This window comes from Clarias gariepinus, chromosome 5, assembly GCF_024256425.1.
Source record: "Clarias gariepinus isolate MV-2021 ecotype Netherlands chromosome 5, CGAR_prim_01v2, whole genome shotgun sequence".
Taxonomy (NCBI): Eukaryota; Metazoa; Chordata; class Actinopteri; order Siluriformes; family Clariidae; genus Clarias; species Clarias gariepinus.
Window position 1 is genome coordinate 4527820 of NC_071104.1, and position 12966 is coordinate 4540785.

Consider the following 12966-nt stretch of genomic DNA (forward strand, 5'->3'; position numbering starts at 1 on the left):
AAATGAGGGCACCTGGATGTCCAATCGAATGGTGGCAATGCAATATAACAGGCAATCTTCTACTGGGTAGCCGGCTCTTCTAGCATTCTTGCGGAGTCGATTTTGACATGTGCTAACTACCCTTAATATGTTGCAGTCCAAGGACATTTCTTCACTGCAGTGGTATTCCCTAATTGCAGTTGCCTGTTTCAGTAGGATGTTGGGTGCTGCCACACAACAAAATTGCTTCAGAAATAGTTTTTAGGAACATGACACAGTTTTCAAGGTGCGAAGCACATGCCGATTACTGCGGTTCCGCCCCTTTTGACTCAAATCCACATGGATGCTCATTGTGCAGAATCAGAGTCTGAATCAGCAGAATTCTGAACTACCTGTTTCACAGAGTGTGTTAGATACCTTTTGAACCGAACGTCCAACAAAGCCTTGACATAAAACTTTAATGAGCTTGCAGAGAGACGACTTTGGCTTAGTTCTAACACTCTATCTTGCTTTCCAGTCAGCATCGTTCTGTAGAAGGCCAGATGACTTCACCTCCTGACTTAGTTTGCTATTGTCCTAAGATTTGACAATGGACATGGACATCCATGTGCTGCTAAGAACACTACCAAAATCAAGTTACATGACTTTATCCGGATGTTGGAAATGGCCAGGCCATTCTTTCCTTGATACAATTTTCTACAGTTTGGAGAACACTGCTGTCTGTCTTCTACAGGTAGGCCATTGTGTGGTAGGAATTAAAGTGGAGCAAATTTTAAAAAATGTCACTTTCTGTGTAGTATCCAGACAGAATAACTGCAGAATCATGTTGTCTTGGAAATTATATTTAACCGTCATCTGATACAGAATAGCATTTTACAATTGAGGTTAGCCCTTTCTCATCCATTACTCTGCCAACTTTCTAAGAACTATAGTTACTTATCCACAATGTACTTGGCTAGCTTAGCTGAATTGGTGTTCTTTGGCTTGAGACCTCATCAAATTATGTCTACTGTCTCCTGGCATATGGTAACAAATACTACCAGTGATAAGACCTCTGTTGAAACAGTTTGCCAGGTGTCAGGATGGCCGAGCGGTCTAAGGCGCCAGACTCAAGGTTAATACCTTTCCCCTGTGATGAGGAGGATTCTGGTCTCCGATTGGAGGCGTGGGTTCGAATCCCACTTCTGACATGTATGACTGTTTTAAAATAACTTGCATGTATTTTGGCTTACCTGGACAAATGAGGGCACCTGGATGTCCAATCGAATGGTGGCAATGCAATATAACAGGCAATCTTCTATTGGGTAGCCGGCTCTTCTAGCATTCTTGCGGAGTCGATTTTGACATGTGCTAACTACCCTTAATATGTTGCAGTCCAAGGACATTTCTTCACTGCAGTGGTATTCCCTAATTGCAGTTGCCTGTTTCAGTAGGATGTTGGGTGCTGCCACACAACAAAATTGCTTCAGAAATAGTTTTTAGGAACATGACACAGTTTTCAAGGTGCGAAGCACATGCCGATTACTGCGGTTCCGCCCCTTTTGACTCAAATCCACATGGATGCTCATTGTGCAGAATCAGAGTCTGAATCAGCAGAATTCTGAACTACCTGTTTCACAGAGTGTGTTAGATACCTTTTGAACCGAACGTCCAACAAAGCCTTGACATAAAACTTTAATGAGCTTGCAGAGAGACGACTTTGGCTTAGTTCTAACACTCTATCTTGCTTTCCAGTCAGCATCGTTCTGTAGAAGGCCAGATGACTTCACCTCCTGACTTAGTTTGCTATTGTCCTAAGATTTGACAATGGACATGGACATCCATGTGCTGCTAAGAACACTACCAAAATCAAGTTACATGACTTTATCCGGATGTTGGAAATGGCCAGGCCATTCTTTCCTTGACACAATTTTCTACAGTTTGGAGAACACTGCTGTCTGTCTTCTACAGGTAGGCCATTGTGTGGTAGGAATTAAAGTGGAGCAAATTTTGAAAAATGTCACTTTCTGTGTAGTATCCAGACAGAATAACTGCAGAATCATGTTGTCTTGGAAATTATATTTAACCGTCATCTGATACAGAATAGCATTTTACAATTGAGGTTAGCCCTTTCTCATCCATTACTCTGCCAACTTTCTAAGAACTATAGTTACTTATCCACAATGTACTTGGCTAGCTTAGCTGAATTGGTGTTCTTTGGCTTGAGACCTCATCAAATTATGTCTACTGTCTCCTGGCATATGGTAACAAATACTACCAGTGATAAGACCTCTGTTGAAACAGTTTGCCAGGTGTCAGGATGGCCGAGCGGTCTAAGGCGCCAGACTCAAGGTTAATACCTTTCCCCTGTAATGAGGAGGATTCTGGTCTCCGATTGGAGGCGTGGGTTCGAATCCCACTTCTGACATGTATGACTGTTTTAAAATAACTTGCATGTATTTTGGCTTACCTGGACAAATGAGGGCACCTGGATGTCCAATCGAATGGTGGCAATGCAATATAACAGGCAATCTTCTACTGGGTAGCCGGCTCTTCTAGCATTCTTGCGGAGTCGATTTTGACATGTGCTAACTACCCTTAATATGTTGCAGTCCAAGGACATTTCTTCACTGCAGTGGTATTCCCTAATTGCAGTTGCCTGTTTCAGTAGGATGTTGGGTGCTGCCACACAACAAAATTGCTTCAGAAATAGTTTTTAGGAACATGACACAGTTTTCAAGGTGCGAAGCACATGCCGATTACTGCGGTTCCGCCCCTTTTGACTCAAATCCACATGGATGCTCATTGTGCAGAATCAGAGTCTGAATCAGCAGAATTCTGAACTACCTGTTTCACAGAGTGTGTTAGATACCTTTTGAACCGAACGTCCAACAAAGCCTTGACATAAAACTTTAATGAGCTTGCAGAGAGACGACTTTGGCTTAGTTCTAACACTCTATCTTGCTTTCCAGTCAGCATCGTTCTGTAGAAGGCCAGATGACTTCACCTCCTGACTTAGTTTGCTATTGTCCTAAGATTTGACAATGGACATGGACATCCATGTGCTGCTAAGAACACTACCAAAATCAAGTTACATGACTTTATCCGGATGTTGGAAATGGCCAGGCCATTCTTTCCTTGATACAATTTTCTACAGTTTGGAGAACACTGCTGTCTGTCTTCTACAGGTAGGCCATTGTGTGGTAGGAATTAAAGTGGAGCAAATTTTAAAAAATGTCACTTTCTGTGTAGTATCCAGACAGAATAACTGCAGAATCATGTTGTCTTGGAAATTATATTTAACCGTCATCTGATACAGAATAGCATTTTACAATTGAGGTTAGCCCTTTCTCATCCATTACTCTGCCAACTTTCTAAGAACTATAGTTACTTATCCACAATGTACTTGGCTAGCTTAGCTGAATTGGTGTTCTTTGGCTTGAGACCTCATCAAATTATGTCTACTGTCTCCTGGCATATGGTACCAAATACTACCAGTGATAAGACCTCTGTTGAAACAGTTTGCCAGGTGTCAGGATGGCCGAGCGGTCTAAGGCGCCAGACTCAAGGTTAATACCTTTCCCCTGTGATGAGGAGGATTCTGGTCTCCGATTGGAGGCGTGGGTTCGAATCCCACTTCTGACATGTATGACTGTTTTAAAATAACTTGCATGTATTTTGGCTTACCTGGACAAATGAGGGCACCTGGATGTCCAATCGAATGGTGGCAATGCAATATAACAGGCAATCTTCTACTGGGTAGCCGGCTCTTCTAGCATTCTTGCGGAGTCGATTTTGACATGTGCTAACTACCCTTAATATGTTGCAGTCCAAGGACATTTCTTCACTGCAGTGTAATTCCCTAATTGCAGTTGCCTGTTTCAGTAGGATGTTGGGTGCTGCCACACAACAAAATTGCTTCAGAAATAGTTTTTAGGAACATGACACAGTTTTCAAGGTGCGAAGCACATGCCGATTACTGCGGTTCCGCCCCTTTTGACTCAAATCCACATGGATGCTCATTGTGCAGAATCAGAGTCTGAATCAGCAGAATTCTGAACTACCTGTTTCACAGAGTGTGTTAGATACCTTTTGAACCGAACGTCCAACAAAGCCTTGACATAAAACTTTAATGAGCTTGCAGAGAGACGACTTTGGCTTAGTTCTAACACTCTATCTTGCTTTCCAGTCAGCATCGTTCTGTAGAAGGCCAGATGACTTCACCTCCTGACTTAGTTTGCTATTGTCCTAAGATTTGACAATGGACATGGACATCCATGTGCTGCTAAGAACACTACCAAAATCAAGTTACATGACTTTATCCGGATGTTGGAAATGGCCAGGCCATTCTTTCCTTGACACAATTTTCTACAGTTTGGAGAACACTGCTGTCTGTCTTCTACAGGTAGGCCATTGTGTGGTAGGAATTAAAGTGGAGCAAATTTTGAAAAATGTCACTTTCTGTGTAGTATCCAGACAGAATAACTGCAGAATCATGTTGTCTTGGAAATTATATTTAACCGTCATCTGATACAGAATAGCATTTTACAATTGAGGTTAGCCCTTTCTCATCCATTACTCTGCCAACTTTCTAAGAACTATAGTTACTTATCCACAATGTACTTGGCTAGCTTAGCTGAATTGGTGTTCTTTGGCTTGAGACCTCATCAAATTATGTCTACTGTCTCCTGGCATATGGTAACAAATACTACCAGTGATAAGACCTCTGTTGAAACAGTTTGCCAGGTGTCAGGATGGCCGAACGGTCTAAGGCGCCAGACTCAAGGTTAATACCTTTCCCCTGTGATGAGGAAGATTCTGGTCTCCGATTGGAGGCGTGGGTTCGAATCCCACTTCTGACATGTATGACTGTTTTAAAATAACTTGCATGTATTTTGGCTTACCTGGACAAATGAGGGCACCTGGATGTCCAATCGAATGGTGGCAATGCAATATAACAGGCAATCTTCTACTGGGTAGCCGGCTCTTCTAGCATTCTTGCGGAGTCGATTTTGACATGTGCTAACTACCCTTAATATGTTGCAGTCCAAGGACATTTCTTCACTGCAGTGGTATTCCCTAATTGCAGTTGCCTGTTTCAGTAGGATGTTGGGTGCTGCCACACAACAAAATTGCTTCAGAAATAGTTTTTAGGAACATGACACAGTTTTCAAGGTGCGAAGCACATGCCGATTACTGCGGTTCCGCCCCTTTTGACTCAAATCCACATGGATGCTCATTGTGCAGAATCAGAGTCTGAATCAGCAGAATTCTGAACTACCTGTTTCACAGAGTGTGTTAGATACCTTTTGAACCGAACGTCCAACAAAGCCTTGACATAAAACTTTAATGAGCTTGCAGAGAGACGACTTTGGCTTAGTTCTAACACTCTATCTTGCTTTCCAGTCAGCATCGTTCTGTAGAAGGCCAGATGACTTCACCTCCTGACTTAGTTTGCTATTGTCCTAAGATTTGACAATGGACATGGACATCCATGTGCTGCTAAGAACACTACCAAAATCAAGTTACATGACTTTATCCGGATGTTGGAAATGGCCAGGCCATTCTTTCCTTGATACAATTTTCTACAGTTTGGAGAACACTGCTGTCTGTCTACTACAGTTAGGCCATTGTGTGGTAGGAATTAAAGTGGAGCAAATAAAAAAAAATGTCACTTTCTGTGTAGAATCCAGACAGAATAACTGGAGAATCATGTAGTCTTGGAAATTATATTTAACCGTCATCTGATACAGAATAGCATTTTACAATTGAGGTTAGCCCTTTCTCATCTATTACCCTGCCAACTTTCTAAGTACTATAGTTACTTATCCACAATGTACTTGGCTAGCTTAGCTGAATTGGTGTTCTTTGGCTTGAGACCTCATCAAATTATGTCTACTGTCTCCTGGCATATGGTAACAAATACTACCAGTGATAAGACCTCTGTTGAAACAGTTTGCCAGGTGTCAGGATGGCCGAGCGGTCTAAGGCGCCAGACTCAAGGTTAATACCTTTCCCCTGTAATGAGGAGGATTCTGGTCTCCGATTGGAGGCGTGGGTTCGAATCCCACTTCTGACATGTATGACTGTTTTAAAATAACTTGCATGTATTTTGGCTTACCGGGACAAATGAGGGCACCTGGATGTCCAATCGAATGGTGGCAATGCAATATAACAGGCAATCTTCTACTGGGTAGCCGGCTCTTCTAGCATTCTTGCGGAGTCGATTTCGACATGTGCTAACTACCCTTAATATGTTGCAGTCCAAGGACATTTCTTCACTGCAGTGGTATTCCCTAATTGCAGTTGCCTGTTTCAGTAGGATGTTGGGTGCTGCCACACAACAAAATTGCTTCAGAAATAGTTTTTAGGAACATGACACAGTTTTCAAGGTGCGAAGCACATGCCGATTACTGCGGTTCCGCCCCTTTTGACTCAAATCCACATGGATGCTCATTGTGCAGAATCAGAGTCTGAATCAGCAGAATTCTGAACTACCTGTTTCACAGAGTGTGTTAGATACCTTTTGAACCGAACGTCCAACAAAGCCTTGACATAAAACTTTAATGAGCTTGCAGAGAGACGACTTTGGCTTAGTTCTAACACTCTATCTTGCTTTCCAGTCAGCATCGTTCTGTAGAAAGCCAGATGACTTCACCTCCTGACTTAGTTTGCTATTGTCCTAAGATTTGACAATGGCCATGGACATCCATGTGCTGCTAAGAACACTACTAAATTCAAGTTACATGACTTTATCCGGATCTTGGAAATGGCCAGGCCATTCTTTCCTTGATACAATTTTCTACAGTTTGGAGAACACTGCTGTCTGTCTACTACAGTTAGGCCATTGTGTGGTAGGAATTAAAGTGGAGCAAATAAAAAAAAATGTCACTTTCTGTGTAGAATCCAGACAGAATAACTGGAGAATCATGTAGTCTTGGAAATTATATTTAACCGTCATCTGATACAGAATAGCATTTTACAATTGAGGTTAGCCCTTTCTCATCTATTACTCTGCCAACTTTCTAAGAACTATAGTTACTTATCCACAATGTACTTGGCTAGCTTAGCTGAATTGGTGTTCTTTGGCTTGAGACCTCATCAAATTATGTCCACTGTCTCCTGGCATATGGTAACAAATAGTACCAGTGATAAGAACTCTGTTGAAATAACTTGCCAGGTGTCAGGATGGCCGAGCGGTCTAAGGCGCCAGACTCAAGGTTAATACCTTTCCCCCTGTGATGAGGAGGATTCTGGTCTCCGATTGGAGGCGTGGGTTCGAATCCCACTTCTGACATGTATGACTGTTTTAAAATAACTTGCATGTATTTTGGCTTACCTGGACAAATGAGGGCACCTGGATGTCCAATCGAATGGTGGCAATGCAATATAACAGGCAATCTTCTACTGGGTAGCCGGCTCTTCTAGCATTCTTGCGGAGTCGATTTTGACATGTGCTAACTACCCTTAATATGTTGCAGTCCAAGGACATTTCTTCACTGCAGTGGTATTCCCTAATTGCAGTTGCCTGTTTCAGTAGGATGTTGGGTGCTGCCACACAACAAAATTGCTTCAGAAATAGTTTGAGGAACATGACACAGTTTTCAAGGTGCGAAGCACATGCCGATTACTGCGGTTCCGCCCCTTTTGACTCAAATCCACATGGATGCTCATTGTGCAGAATCAGAGTCTGAATCAGCAGAATTCTGAACTACCTGTTTCACAGAGTGTGTTAGATACCTTTTGAACCGAACGTCCAACAAAGCCTTGACATAAAACTTTAATGAGCTTGCAGAGAGACGACTTTGGCTTAGTTCTAACACTCTATCTTGCTTTCCAGTCAGCATCGTTCTGTAGAAGGCCAGATGACTTCACCTCCTGACTTAGTTTGCTATTGTCCTAAGATTTGACAATGGACATGGACATCCATGTGCTGCTAAGAACACTACCAAAATCAAGTTACATGACTTTATCCGGATGTTGGAAATGGCCAGGCCATTCTTTCCTTGATACAATTTTCTACAGTTTGGAGAACACTGCTGTCTGTCTTCTACAGGTAGGCCATTGTGTGGTAGGAATTAAAGTGGAGCAAATTTTAAAAAATGTCACTTTCTGTGTAGTATCCAGACAGAATAACTGCAGAATCATGTTGTCTTGGAAATTATATTTAACCGTCATCTGATACAGAATAGCATTTTACAATTGAGGTTAGCCCTTTCTCATCCATTACTCTGCCAACTTTCTAAGAACTATAGTTACTTATCCACAATGTACTTGGCTAGCTTAGCTGAATTGGTGTTCTTTGGCTTGAGACCTCATCAAATTATGTCCACTGTCTCCTGGCATATGGTAACAAATACTACCAGTGATAAGACCTCTGTTGAAACAGTTTGCCAGGCGTCAGGATGGCCGAGCGGTCTAAGGCGCCAGACTCAAGGTTAATACCTTTCCCCTGTGATGAGGAGGATTCTGGTCTCCGATTGGAGGCGTGGGTTCGAATCCCACTTCTGACATGTATGACTGTTTTAAAATAACTTGCATGTATTTTGGCTTACCTGGACAAATGAGGGCACCTGGATGTCCAATCGAATGGTGGCAATGCAATATAACAGGCAATCTTCTACTGGGTAGCCGGCTCTTCTAGCATTCTTGCGGAGTCGATTTTGACATGTGCTAACTACCCTTAATATGTTGCAGTCCAAGGACATTTCTTCACTGCAGTGGTATTCCCTAATTGCAGTTGCCTGTTTCAGTAGGATGTTGGGTGCTGCCACACAACAAAATTGCTTCAGAAATAGTTTGAGGAACATGACACAGTTTTCAAGGTGCGAAGCACATGCCGATTACTGCGGTTCCGCCCCTTTTGACTCAAATCCACATGGATGCTCATTGTGCAGAATCAGAGTCTGAATCAGCAGAATTCTGAACTACCTGTTTCACAGAGTGTGTTAGATACCTTTTGAACCGAACGTCCAACAAAGCCTTGACATAAAACTTTAATGAGCTTGCAGAGAGACGACTTTGGCTTAGTTCTAACACTCTATCTTGCTTTCCAGTCAGCATCGTTCTGTAGAAGGCCAGATGACTTCACCTCCTGACTTAGTTTGCTATTGTCCTAAGATTTGACAATGGACATGGACATCCATGTGCTGCTAAGAACACTACCAAAATCAAGTTACATGACTTTATCCGGATGTTGGAAATGGCCAGGCCATTCTTTCCTTGATACAATTTTCTACAGTTTGGAGAACACTGCTGTCTGTCTTCTACAGGTAGGCCATTGTGTGGTAGGAATTAAAGTGGAGCAAATTTTAAAAAATGTCACTTTCTGTGTAGTATCCAGACAGAATAACTGCAGAATCATGTTGTCTTGGAAATTATATTTAACCGTCATCTGATACAGAATAGCATTTTACAATTGAGGTTAGCCCTTTCTCATCCATTACTCTGCCAACTTTCTAAGAACTATAGTTACTTATCCACAATGTACTTGGCTAGCTTAGCTGAATTGGTGTTCTTTGGCTTGAGACCTCATCAAATTATGTCCACTGTCTCCTGGCATATGGTAACAAATACTACCAGTGATAAGACCTCTGTTGAAACAGTTTGCCAGGTGTCAGGATGGCCGAGCGGTCTAAGGCGCCAGACTCAAGGTTAATACCTTTCCCCTGTGATGAGGAGGATTCTGGTCTCCGATTGGAGCCGTGGGTTCGAATCCCACTTCTGACATGTATGACTGTTTTAAAATAACTTGCATGTATTTTGGCTTACCTGGACAAATGAGGGCACCTGGATGTCCAATCGAATGGTGGCAATGCAATATAACAGGCAATCTTCTACTGGGTAGCCGGCTCTTCTAGCATTCTTGCGGAGTCGATTTTGACATGTGCTAACTACCCTTAATATGTTGCAGTCCAAGGACATTTCTTCACTGCAGTGGTATTCCCTAATTGCAGTTGCCTGTTTCAGTAGGATGTTGGGTGCTGCCACACAACAAAATTGCTTCAGAAATAGTTTTTAGGAACATGACACAGTTTTCAAGGTGCGAAGCACATGCCGATTACTGCGGTTCCGCCCCTTTTGACTCAAATCCACATGGATGCTCATTGTGCAGAATCAGAGTCTGAATCAGCAGAATTCTGAACTACCTGTTTCACAGAGTGTGTTAGATACCTTTTGAACCGAACGTCCAACAAAGCCTTGACATAAAACTTTAATGAGCTTGCAGAGAGACGACTTTGGCTTAGTTCTAACACTCTATCTTGCTTTCCAGTCAGCATCGTTCTGTAGAAGGCCAGATGACTTCACCTCCTGACTTAGTTTGCTATTGTCCTAAGATTTGACAATGGACATGGACATCCATGTGCTGCTAAGAACACTACCAAAATCAAGTTACATGACTTTATCCGGATGTTGGAAATGGCCAGGCCATTCTTTCCTTGATACAATTTTCTACAGTTTGGAGAACACTGCTGTCTGTCTTCTACAGGTAGGCCATTGTGTGGTAGGAATTAAAGTGGAGCAAATTTTAAAAAATGTCACTTTCTGTGTAGTATCCAGACAGAATAACTGCAGAATCATGTTGTCTTGGAAATTATATTTAACCGTCATCTGATACAGAATAGCATTTTACAATTGAGGTTAGCCCTTTCTCATCCATTACTCTGCCAACTTTCTAAGAACTATAGTTACTTATCCACAATGTACTTGGCTAGCTTAGCTGAATTGGTGTTCTTTGGCTTGAGACCTCATCAAATTATGTCTACTGTCTCCTGGCATATGGTAACAAATACTACCAGTGATAAGACCTCTGTTGAAACAGTTTGCCAGGTGTCAGGATGGCCGAGCGGTCTAAGCCGCCAGACTCAAGGTTAATACCTTTCCCCTGTGATGAGCAGGATTCTGGTCTCCGATTGGAGGCGTGGGTTCGAATCCCACTTCTGACATGTATGACTGTTTTAAAATAACTTGCATGTATTTTGGCTTACCTGGACAAATGAGGGCACCTGGATGTCCAATCGAATGGTGGCAATGCAATATAACAGGCAATCTTCTACTGGGTAGCCGGCTCTTCTAGCATTCTTGCGGAGTCGATTTTGACATGTGCTAACTACCCTTAATATGTTGCAGTCCAAGGACATTTCTTCACTGCAGTGGTATTCCCTAATTGCAGTTGCCTGTTTCAGTAGGATGTTGGGTGCTGCCACACAACAAAATTGCTTCAGAAATAGTTTTTAGGAACATGACACAGTTTTCAAGTTGCGAAGCACATGCCGATTACTCCGGTTCCGCCCCTTTTGACTCAAATCCACATGGATGCTCATTGTGCAGAATCAGAGTCTGAATCAGCAGAATTCTGAACTACCTGTTTCACAGAGTGTGTTAGATACCTTTTGAACCGAACGTCCAACAAAGCCTTGACATAAAACTTTAATGAGCTTGCAGAGAGACGACTTTGGCTTAGTTCTAACACTCTATCTTGCTTTCCAGTCAGCATCGTTCTGTAGAAGGCCAGATGACTTCACCTCCTGACTTAGTTTGCTATTGTCCTAAGATTTGACAATGGACATGGACATCCATGTGCTGCTAAGAACACTACCAAAATCAAGTTACATGACTTTATCCGGATGTTGGAAATGGCCAGGCCATTCTTTCCTTGATACAATTTTCTACAGTTTGGAGAACACTGCTGTCTGTCTTCTACAGGTAGGCCATTGTGTGGTAGGAATTAAAGTGGAGCAAATAAAAAAATGTCACTTTCTGTGTAGTATCCAGACAGAATAACTGCAGAACCATGTAGTCTTGGAAATGATATTTAACCGTCATCTGATACAGAATAGCATTTTACAATTGAGGTTAGCCCTTTCTCATTCATTACTCTGCCAACTTTCTAAGAACTATAGTTACTTATCCACAATGTACTTGGCTAGCTTAGCTGAATTGGTGTTCTTTGGCTTGAGACCTCATCAAATTATGTCCACTGTCTCCTGGCATATGGTAACAAATACTACCAGTGATAAGACCTCTGTTGAAACAGTTTGCCAGGTGTCAGGATGGCCGAGCGGTCTAAGGCGCCAGACTCAAGGTTAATACCTTTCCCCTGTGATGAGGAGGATTCTGGTCTCCGATTGGAGCCGTGGGTTCGAATCCCACTTCTGACATGTATGACTGTTTTAAAATAACTTGCATGTATTTTGGCTTACCTGGACAAATGAGGGCACCTGGATGTCCAATCGAATGGTGGCAATGCAATATAACAGGCAATCTTCTACTGGGTAGCCGGCTCTTCTAGCATTCTTGCGGAGTCGATTTTGACATGTGCTAACTACCCTTAATATGTTGCAGTCCAAGGACATTTCTTCACTGCAGTGGTATTCCCTAATTGCAGTTGCCTGTTTCAGTAGGATGTTGGGTGCTGCCACACAACAAAATTGCTTCAGAAATAGTTTTTAGGAACATGACACAGTTTTCAAGGTGCGAAGCACATGCCGATTACTGCGGTTCCGCCCCTTTTGACTCAAATCCACATGGATGCTCATTGTGCAGAATCAGAGTCTGAATCAGCAGAATTCTGAACTACCTGTTTCACAGAGTGTGTTAGATACCTTTTGAACCGAACGTCCAACAAAGCCTTGACATAAAACTTTAATGAGCTTGCAGAGAGACGACTTTGGCTTAGTTCTAACACTCTATCTTGCTTTCCAGTCAGCATCGTTCTGTAGAAGGCCAGATGACTTCACCTCCTGACTTAGTTTGCTATTGTCCTAAGATTTGACAATGGACATGGACATCCATGTGCTGCTAAGAACACTACCAAAATCAAGTTACATGACTTTATCCGGATGTTGGAAATGGCCAGGCCATTCTTTCCTTGATACAATTTTCTACAGTTTGGAGAACACTGCTGTCTGTCTTCTACAGGTAGGCCATTGTGTGGTAGGAATTAAAGTGGAGCAAATTTTAAAAAATGTCACTTTCTGTGTAGTATCCAGACAGAATAACTGCAGA

The 12966-nt window shown here is 42.4% G+C and overlaps 10 non-coding genes across 10 annotated transcripts; all 10 read left to right on the forward strand.

Moving 5' to 3' along the window:
• The first annotated feature begins 1055 nt into the window (after window positions 1-1055).
• trnal-caa (transfer RNA leucine (anticodon CAA)) lies at window positions 1056-1169 on the forward strand. The gene is made up of 2 exons: window positions 1056-1093; window positions 1124-1169. It is a non-coding gene; the product is annotated as a tRNA-Leu (tRNA).
• Window positions 1170-2272: 1103 nt separating this feature from the next.
• Window positions 2273-2386, forward strand: trnal-caa (transfer RNA leucine (anticodon CAA)). The gene is made up of 2 exons: window positions 2273-2310; window positions 2341-2386. It is a non-coding gene; the product is annotated as a tRNA-Leu (tRNA).
• A 1103-nt stretch (window positions 2387-3489) lies between these two features.
• On the forward strand, window positions 3490-3603 carry trnal-caa (transfer RNA leucine (anticodon CAA)). Its single transcript has 2 exons — window positions 3490-3527; window positions 3558-3603. It is a non-coding gene; the product is annotated as a tRNA-Leu (tRNA).
• A 1103-nt stretch (window positions 3604-4706) lies between these two features.
• trnal-caa (transfer RNA leucine (anticodon CAA)) lies at window positions 4707-4820 on the forward strand. Its single transcript has 2 exons — window positions 4707-4744; window positions 4775-4820. It is a non-coding gene; the product is annotated as a tRNA-Leu (tRNA).
• A 1103-nt stretch (window positions 4821-5923) lies between these two features.
• trnal-caa (transfer RNA leucine (anticodon CAA)) lies at window positions 5924-6037 on the forward strand. Its single transcript has 2 exons — window positions 5924-5961; window positions 5992-6037. It is a non-coding gene; the product is annotated as a tRNA-Leu (tRNA).
• Window positions 6038-7140: 1103 nt separating this feature from the next.
• Window positions 7141-7255, forward strand: trnal-caa (transfer RNA leucine (anticodon CAA)). Its single transcript has 2 exons — window positions 7141-7178; window positions 7210-7255. It is a non-coding gene; the product is annotated as a tRNA-Leu (tRNA).
• A 1102-nt stretch (window positions 7256-8357) lies between these two features.
• Window positions 8358-8471, forward strand: trnal-caa (transfer RNA leucine (anticodon CAA)). The gene is made up of 2 exons: window positions 8358-8395; window positions 8426-8471. It is a non-coding gene; the product is annotated as a tRNA-Leu (tRNA).
• Window positions 8472-9573: 1102 nt separating this feature from the next.
• On the forward strand, window positions 9574-9687 carry trnal-caa (transfer RNA leucine (anticodon CAA)). The gene is made up of 2 exons: window positions 9574-9611; window positions 9642-9687. It is a non-coding gene; the product is annotated as a tRNA-Leu (tRNA).
• A 1103-nt stretch (window positions 9688-10790) lies between these two features.
• trnal-caa (transfer RNA leucine (anticodon CAA)) lies at window positions 10791-10904 on the forward strand. Its single transcript has 2 exons — window positions 10791-10828; window positions 10859-10904. It is a non-coding gene; the product is annotated as a tRNA-Leu (tRNA).
• A 1101-nt stretch (window positions 10905-12005) lies between these two features.
• On the forward strand, window positions 12006-12119 carry trnal-caa (transfer RNA leucine (anticodon CAA)). Its single transcript has 2 exons — window positions 12006-12043; window positions 12074-12119. It is a non-coding gene; the product is annotated as a tRNA-Leu (tRNA).
• Window positions 12120-12966: the final 847 nt, after the last annotated feature.